Source organism: Ictidomys tridecemlineatus, chromosome 14 (genome assembly GCF_052094955.1).
Source record: "Ictidomys tridecemlineatus isolate mIctTri1 chromosome 14, mIctTri1.hap1, whole genome shotgun sequence".
In the NCBI taxonomy this organism is placed as follows: domain Eukaryota; kingdom Metazoa; phylum Chordata; class Mammalia; order Rodentia; family Sciuridae; genus Ictidomys; species Ictidomys tridecemlineatus.
The window spans coordinates 63,752,015-63,761,312 of NC_135490.1; the positions used below are offsets into that span (position 1 = coordinate 63,752,015).

General features: G+C 40.2%; 2 pseudogenes; both read right to left on the reverse strand.

The window, feature by feature from the left end:
• Positions 1–377: 377 nt before the first annotated feature.
• Positions 378–4,113, reverse strand: LOC101975207 (PCNA-associated factor pseudogene; annotated as a pseudogene).
• Positions 4,114–8,204: 4,091 nt separating this feature from the next.
• LOC144370553 (transcription factor AP-2-alpha-like) lies at positions 8,205–8,971 on the reverse strand (annotated as a pseudogene).
• Between the last annotated feature and the right edge of the window lie 327 nt (positions 8,972–9,298).

Consider the following 9,298-nt stretch of genomic DNA (forward strand, 5'->3'; position numbering starts at 1 on the left):
TAGATGCAAAAATCCTCAATAAAATTCTGGTGAACCGGATTCAAAAACATATCAAAAAAATTATACACCATGATCAAGTAGGATTCATCCCTGGGATGCAAGGCTGGTTCAATATATGGAAATCAATAAATGTTATTCACCACATCAATTGACTTAAAAATAAGAACCACATGATCATCTCAATAGATGCAGAAAAAGCATTCGACAAAGTACAGCATCCCTTTATGTTCAAAACTCTAGAAAAATTAGGGATAACAGGATCATACCTCAACATTGTAAAAGCAATCTATGATAAGCCACAGGCCAGCATCATTCTGAATGGAGAGAAATTGAAGGCATTCCCTCTAAGATCTGGAACAAGACAGGGATGCCCTCTCTCAACACTTATGTTCAACATAGTTCTCGAAACACTGGCCAGAGCAATTAGACAGACGAAAGAAATTAAAGGCATAAAAATAGGAAAAGAAGAACTTAAATTATCACTATTTGCTGATGACATGATTATATACCTAACAGACCCAAAGGGTCTACAAAGAAACTATTAGAGCTAATAAATGAATTCAGCAAAGTGTCAGGGTATGAAATCAACACGCATAAATCAAATGCATTTCTGTATATCAGCGACAAATCCTCTGATACGGAAATGAGGACAACTACTGCATTCACAATATCCCCCCAAAAAATAAAATACTTGGGAATCAACCTAACAAAAGAGGTGAAAGATTTATACAATGAAAACTACAGAACCCTAAAGAAAGATATAGAAGAAGACCTTAGAAGATGGAAAAATATACCCTGTTTATGGATAGGCAGAACCAACATCATCAAAATGGCGATACTACCAAAAGTTCTCTATAAGTTCAATGCAATGCCAATCAAAATCCCAACAGCATTTCTTGTAGAAATAGATAAAAGAATCATGAAATTCATATGGAATAATAAAAGACCCAGAATAGCAAAAACAATGCTAAGCAAGAAGTGTGAATCAGGCGGTATAGCGATACCAGACCTCAAATTATACTACAGAGCAATAGTAACAAAAACAGGCGGGTGGACCAATGGTACAGAATAGAGGACACAGTAACCAATCCACAAAACTACAACTATCTTATATTTGATAAAGGGGCTAAAAGCATGCTAAAAGCATCTTCAACAAATGGTGCTGGGAAAATTGGAAATCCATTTGCATCAAAATGAAACTGAATCCCTTTCTCTCACCATGCACAAAAGTTAACTCAAAATGGATCAAGGAGCTTGATATTAAATCAGAGACACGGCATCTGATAGAAGAAAAAGTTGGCTATGATCTACATACTGTGGGGTCAGGCTCCAAATTCCTCAATAGGACACCCATAGCGCAAGAGTTAACAGCTAGAATCAACAAATGGGACTTACTCAAACTAAAAAGTTTTTTCTCAGCAAAAGAAACAATAAGAGAGATAAACAGGGAGCCTACATCCTGGGAACAAATCTTTACTCCACACACTTCAGATAGAGCCCTAATATCCAGAGTATACAAAGAACTCAAAAAATTAGACAATAAGACAACAAATAACCCAATCAACAAATGGGCCAAGGACCTGAACAGACACTTCTCAGAGGAGGACATACAATCAATCAACAAGTACATGAAAAAATGCTCAACATCGCTAGCGGTCAGAGAAATGCAAATCAAAACTACCCTAAGATACCATCTCACTCCAGTAAGATTGGCAGCCATCATGAAGTCCAACAACAACAAGTGCTAGAGAGGATGCGGGGAAAAGGGTACACTTGTTCATTGTTGGTGGGACTGCAAAATGGTGCAGCCAATTTGGAAAGCAGTATGGAGATTTCTTGGAAAGCTGGGAATGGAACCACCATTTGACCCAGCTATTCCCCTTCTAGGTCTATTCCCTAAAGACTTAAAAAGAGCATGCTACAGGGACACTGCTGCATCGATGTTCATAGCAGCACAATTCACGATAGCAAGATTGTGGAACCAACCTAGATGCCCTTCAATAGATGAATGGATAAAAAAAATGTGGCATTTATACACAATGGAGTATTACTCTGCATTAAGAAACGACAAAATCATAGAATTTGGAGAGAAATGGATGGCATTAGAGCAGATTATGCTAAGTGAAGCTAGCCAATCCTTAAAAAATAAATGCCAAATGACTTCTTTTATATAAGGGGAGTAACTAAGGACAGAGTAGGGACAAAGAGCAGGAGAAGAAGATTAACATTAAATAGGGATGAGAGGTGGGAGGGAAAGGGAGAGAGAAGGGAAACTGCAGGGAAAGGGAAGGTGATCCTCAGGGTTATATAAAATTACATACAAGAGGAAGTAAGGGGTAAGGGAAGAAGTACACAAGTGAAATAAATGTTTTACAGTAGAGGTGGTCGAGAGAGAAGAGGGGAGGGGAGGGGAGGGGTGGGGGGATAGTAGATGATAGGTTAGAGAGCAGAATTCATCAGACACTAGAATGGCAATGTGTAAATCAATGGAAATGTAACTGATGTAACCGATGTGATTCAGTAATCTGTATACGGGGTAATAATGGAAGTTCATAACCATTCTGAATCAAATTGTGAAACATGATATATTAAGAAAGATGTAATGTTTTTAAAAAAAACAAAAAAAATAAGTAATTTAAAAAAAGAGAGAGAAAGAAAAAAAAACTAATAAATGCAGTCTTAGAGTTTGATTAACTTCTCTTCCAGTAGGTGGCGCTGTGCCCTCCAGGCCAAGTTTCTCATGTCAATAAGCGGGAACCAATCACTGTGTAGTAGCTCCTACTCCCAGACTGGGCGAGTTTCCAATCCTGAGTGCCTAGGGCGTCCTCTTGTGTCTAGTCACTTCCCACTTTTCCTCTAGCCAGGCCCCTCTCACCGGTACCGCTCACCACAATACTGGCTACACGCCAGGTCTGCTGCTCCCGGGAGCCCTGTTTTCATGAAGGACTGGGCACACTCTCCCTCTCTGCCATTCCCTCAGACCCTAAGTTTGTGGAGCTTGGGGCTGAGAATCCTCAGCGAATTTTACTTGCCCTCCGGTAGCCATGCCCCCGGTAGCTGGTGCAAGAGACCTCAGGTGTCAGCACTGGTGGGAGCAGTAGCTGGGAGTTCCACGATGCGGGTCCCATGCCTTGTCTGATTCCCTGGGTCTGGCTCTCGCGCTCATGGGAGAGCTGGGAGGGGCCCTTACAGGAGAGCTGGGAGGGGCCCTTATGGGAGAGCTGGGAGGGGCCCTAGACATTTCCCGATGTGTGGAGAGGGAAGGCTAGGGGATTACACACCTCTAGCCACAGGTTTCAATGAAGTTATCTCCTCCGCCGCAGTCTGATGAGGTCAGTTCTCTGCCATGGTGGTATCTCTTACAAATGGCGACAGTTCGTTTCCCTTTGCCGGGTGACCAATGCAACAGCTGGGTCCTTACTGTCTCTCCCAAGCCCCGTTTCAAACCTGTGGCCACTACTTATGAAGGCTCGGTAGGCATTTACCTCTGTAGGATCAGAAGGGCAGACCAGTTGTTTCAGCTGGATGGATTAGTGCTGAGTCACAGCTGTTTGTCTGCGGGAAGCAGGCGAACAGGAGCTTGAATTCAGCTGATCCGGGATCAGTCTGTGTTCTGAGAGGTCCAGACCAATCGCCCCAGATCCACATCAGCTCAGCATTGCCTAGTGATCCTGAGCAAACAGAATTTAGATTGTTTAGGACTCCCTATGCCTGCACAGCTGGAGAGGTCAGAGACTTGATCTCTCCGCGCCAGCCACCATGTTGGAATCCCCAAGTTCTATTCTTTTCATCATCTGTGTGGTCAGGTTGCAAAGGACATACTTTTCTCTTTGCTCTTCCTAATCCACTTCTTCCTGCCTCTTCAAGAATCAGATTCTCTTTTTCAGAATCTTTAGGGGACAATCTGAAGAATTCTCCAATTCCATTTTGCCACTTGGGAGTTGGACCTACACAAACTGGATTTCCTCCTGCATACTTACTTTCAGCTGTCCTTGATGAAAGCCATGTAGAATTAGTAGCAGAGGTGGAGGAACTAAGGACTTTTTGGGGGGCTGGAGAAGCCACCACTTTTCTGTAGGTGCCTGGGACACTGTCTGCTTTAGTTCTTACCATGATCAAATGGGAAGAGATGAGAAAAACGCAGATTCCCAGCCAAAGAGGGTTTCAGAGGACAAGGACCTCCACTTGCACTTTTAAGAAATGTTTGTTTAGTTCATTTGTCCATTTATTGAAAAATGTTCTATTTATTTAGTTAATTTGAACACTTGTTAAATTTATATATAATGCACACATATATATGCATATATACTTGTATAAATATGTATATATATTTGGTACCAAATTTTTGAGTAATTTTGATATTCTTGGTATCAATACTTTGTCAGAAGATTAGCTGCAGATATTTTTTTCTCATTCATTAGGCTATCTTCATACCGTTCTTTCCTTTTTTTGTAGATGCCTTTCAATTTGATGCCATACTATTGATTCTTGGTATTATTATTAATTATTATTATTAATATTATTATTATTTATTTGGTCCTAGGGATTGAACCCAGGGGCATTTCACCACTGAGCCACATCCATAGTGCTATTTATTCATTTATTTTGAGAGAGAGAGAGAGAGAGAAAGAGAGAGAGAGAATTTTAATATTTATTTTTTAGTTTTTGGCGGACACAACATCTTTGTTTGTATGTGGTGCTGATGATTGAACCCAGGCGCACACATGACAGGCGAACGTGCTACCACTTGAGCCACATCCCCAGCCCCTATTTATTTTTTATTTTAAGACAGGGTTTCATTAAGTTGTTTAGGGCCTTGCTAAGTTTCAGAGAATGGTCTCAAACTTGTGATCCTCCTGCTTCAGCCTCCTGAGTCACTGGGATTACTCACCACTCTATCCCTCTACACAGGGATAGAAAATGTTGCAGTGAATGGATTGCTTGACAGTAAAGTAACATTAGAAACAGTGAATTAACTACCTTTAGGACCACTGATAGATAACTTTGGATCAATGGATTTATACTTTTTAACCAGCCCATTAAATTTTCTTTAAGCCATTAAAGAAACATTGCCATAGCCATTTTTTTTAATTAAAGAAAGCCAATCCAAAGAATTTCTAATTAATGGCTATTGCCTAATAAGCATATCATTTTACTATGTTTGCAGGAATCTTATATGTGGAAGATTAATTTGTACTTACCCTTTTCACACTCCTTACTACCATCGAGTCAATGCTTCCGTGATTTATGCTTTTGTATGACAGAATGTATGTATATCTGTGGACACTGGTGATACAGCAAAAGACCCATTTGAAGTCAGAAGTGGTGCTCATTGTGATACTGAGAGGGTAAATGATTTAACATAATTTTTAAAACTATCTAGTCTTATTTATTACTTTAATCAATATTTTATTGAGTTTTAAGTTTTCATTTGCTAATTAGTGCTAAGTAAACTAAATATTTGGAGAAGAAAATCAAAAAGGAGTTGTTATATATACCTTCACTGCCAAGGACTAGAGAGAAGTCTCAATACATTAAATGTTTAAAACAAATTTTTGGCTTTGGAAGAGGTTTTGTGAAGGTATTTCTTTGTAGGGAATTGTACTGTGATTTAATGTTTAAAGGGTAATAATTTTCACAAGTATTATCTCATTTTTACTCTGGAAGCAAACTTAAATGCTACTTATGTTTTCTAAAATAACTTTGCTCTTTTTTTCTTGTTTTTTAAGAAAAAAAGTATTTTGTTTAGGTAAGAAAACTACAACTTAGTGAAGTTGAGATTTCTACAAGTAATTGAGTTAAGAATATATCTTTATTCCTCTGGTTATTATATTCTAAAATAATTAACTATGGATTTTTATTACATTCCATGAGAGTAATATATTTTAGTTAAAATATCTATTATGTTATTAAATATTTAGATTTTCTAATAATAGTTCATAGTTTATGAAAACTATACACATGCCATAGTTATATTAAGTTTATTTTCTTTCCATGAAAAATTTTGATACATGTAATAAGTACAAGGGTTGTTTTTTTTTTTTAATTTGTGTACTCACGAAGAGTTTTGTTAGATTTCATGAAATTTTAATGAGATATGTTTTTCTCTGATTATGGTAACTTTGTTATGACCAATTTTGTTTAAATACAATCCCCTACTTTTTTTTGCCTTGAACCATTTTTTAAATATATATGTATATTTTTAGTTGTAATTGGACACAATACCTTTATTTTATTTATTTATTTATTTTTATGTGGTGCTGAGGATCCAACCCAGTGCCTCACATGAGCTAGCTCAGTGCCTCACATGGGCTAGGCAAGTGCTCTACAACTCCAGCTCTGCCTTGAATCATTTTAAAAAATTATCTATTTAAAATAATCCATTTTCTATTTTAGTGAAGGTTAGATTCACAGCAAAATTTAGTGGAGGCAGAGAGTGTTCCCATATTCATTTTGTACCCTTTCCTCTCTACCCACTACCACACTAGAGCAATATGTTTTTTACACTTGATAAGCCTCTATTGTCTCATCATTATCATCCCAAAATCCATAGACTGCATTGAAGTTACCTGGAAAATCCTCAAATACTTCAAATACTTGGTGATTAATCAGTGCAGTTCCAAGTATTACGTAGATCAAAGAAGAATTCTCAAGAGAAATTTAAAAATACTTAAAATACTTAATACTAAATGAAAATATAAATACAACTTATCAAAATTTGAGGAATGCTGCAAAAGTAGTGTTTAGGGGGAAATTTATAGCAAAATTCTGATTTTGTTATTTTTTTTAAGTGTATCAAATATTTATTTATCTGGGCAACAAAGGACTATGATACATTGACAGGCATGGAAAGTACTGCCAGCACAACTCAATACAATACAATTAGAACTGTTTCCAATATGGCCAGTGAAAATACAGAATACCAGGTGGTCCCAAATGTTCGGAGTTCTCTGAACAAAAAAAGTAAGAGAAAGAGGAAAAATCCCTAACCCTTGGTGTAAAGACAATACTCATTCATTGCTCAAATGATGCTTTTAAGAGAGGACAGTGGAATAAAATAAACTTTTTTTTCCTCTCCACAAGACATAGAAGGGTTATCAAACCACTCAAGTTTAAAATTTCTGTTTCCAGGGTCCAATATCACTTTTTTTTCTTTCAGTTCAATGAAAAGCTAAATGTAATACTAATTATAAAATTTTATTTTACTTTTTTTTATTTGTTCAGCTGTTTCATTGTCATCTTTAACATGCTACAACAGGGCTAAACTCATGAATCCTGGGAGGGGGGTGGGAATCCCCCAAACCTTGTATTTCTAAATAAGTACCATGAACCACATGAGGAACTAATAGGGAAGATTCAAAACCCACTAAACAAGAGGTAAAGAAGATCACCAGATAAATAAGAAAAAAAAAAAAGGGCGAAAAAACAGACTCACCATATTTACAAATCCCATTAAATTACACATAAATAAATATATACAGAGACAGGAACACTGATTCCCTTATATAACTGTGAATCGTGTTGCTGGAGAAAGTTCAAGTTGGTCGCTTTACCTTGAAGAGGGAAAACTTCTACAACTGAAGACATGACATGGAACTTCGTGTATTTGTGTTCAAGTTTATTCACAATACTGATAAAAATATCATTATCATCTTTGCCTTTTTTTTTTTTTTTAAATATGGCTACAATCTGAACTGAGGAGTGTAAGGGAAGGCGGTGATTCAGTCCCATGAAGCTCAATATAATTTTTTTTAAACTTTTTTATGTTCTTTTTTTTTTAGAAAAGAAAAGGTTTTTAAATGTTTTTTTTTTTTTCTTTTTAAGTTGTTGTTGATTTACTGTTGTTGTTAAAAAAAAAAAAAAGTTCACAACTCGACAGAAGTTTTCTTTGCCGGCTCCACGGCCTGTTCTGTTCTCTTAGGCTCCACCTGAGGGCGGGGGCGTGGTCCGATGGGGAAGTGGAGGCACCTGGCCGAGTGGACAGCTGCTGCCCACTGTCAGTGGAGCGAGCAGTCACAAGGACCCGGGGCATCGGAGGGCGGCGGCGGTGGCAGCGGCAGAGCAGCAGTAGCAGCAGTAGCAGCAGCAGCGAGGGTCGCTGGTCGGGAGCTGTCACCTGCCGGTGGGGAGGGGCCGAGTGGGTGGGCGCGCGCGGGCTGGTGAGGCAGGCGAAGGACGGGCCGGGCCGAGGCTGGAGGAGAGCCTCACTTTCTGTGCTTCTCCTTTTTGTCACTGCTTTGGGCGCTGTTGTCCGTGTGGCTGTTGGGGTTGTTGCAGGCCTTGAGGGCCTCGGTGAGATAGTTCTGCAGCGCGGTGACCGCGGCGCACACCGCCGGGCTGCGAAGCCCTGGGAGATGAGGTTGAAGTGGGTCCAGCAGCTCTGGATGCCGGGCTCCAGGATGGGGTTGGGCCGCGAGTTCCCCAGGGGAGATGGGTCCTGAGCCAGCAGGTCGGTGAACTCTTTGCATATCTGTTTTGTAGCCAGGAGCATGGTTTTTCTTGTCACTTGCTCCTTGGGATCCGAATGTTGGAGGTTGAGGAATTCAGCTACTGCTTTGGCAGGAAATTCGGTTTCGCACACGTACCCCAAGTCCCTGGTTAGGTGGATGGCTTCTCCCTCCATAGTGATGTGAGCAGGGTAACGTTGGCAGCTTTGCGTCTCCCTGCTGGCAGATTTAATCCTATTTTGTCCAGTTTTTCTCTTAAAGATCTTCCTCCATTTTTAGACTTCGCCCTCCTGAGCGTGCAGGGGGTTCAGGCTGTAGGGGTCCTTGACATGGGAGTAAGGATGTTACGACTGGGGGTGGATAGACTGGTAGGGCACGGGGGAGTAAGGGGGCTGGAAGTCTGCATTGGGGGTGTAGGACAGCGGCGGGGCGCTCAAGTAGGGAGATTGACCTACAGTGCCCAGCTGGGGCAACCGCGCCGTCCGGTTGCTGGTGCCCTCGTGATGGTCCTGCCAGTGCCCCATTTTGGCAAGTATGGACATCTCTGCTCGGCGCTCCTGGCGATGGGTCCCTACCAGGCATGGGTTGGTGGGCTCCCCCAGGCCCTCTCCCTGGAGTTGCCTAAGCAAATCCTCCTGTTTACCTGCTCACCAACATCTCACCTGGTCATAAAGAACTCAGATTTTGTTATGTAATTAATTTTAATGCTATGATGGCCGGGCCCCTCCCTCAGAATTGGAAATCTCTTTGTATGTGTTTTTTTAGATTCGTGTAAACCGTGTATGCGTGGAATCAAGAATGATTAAGGAAAGTGCAAAGACTTGTGCACAATGGTGCTCTGGACATGGAGT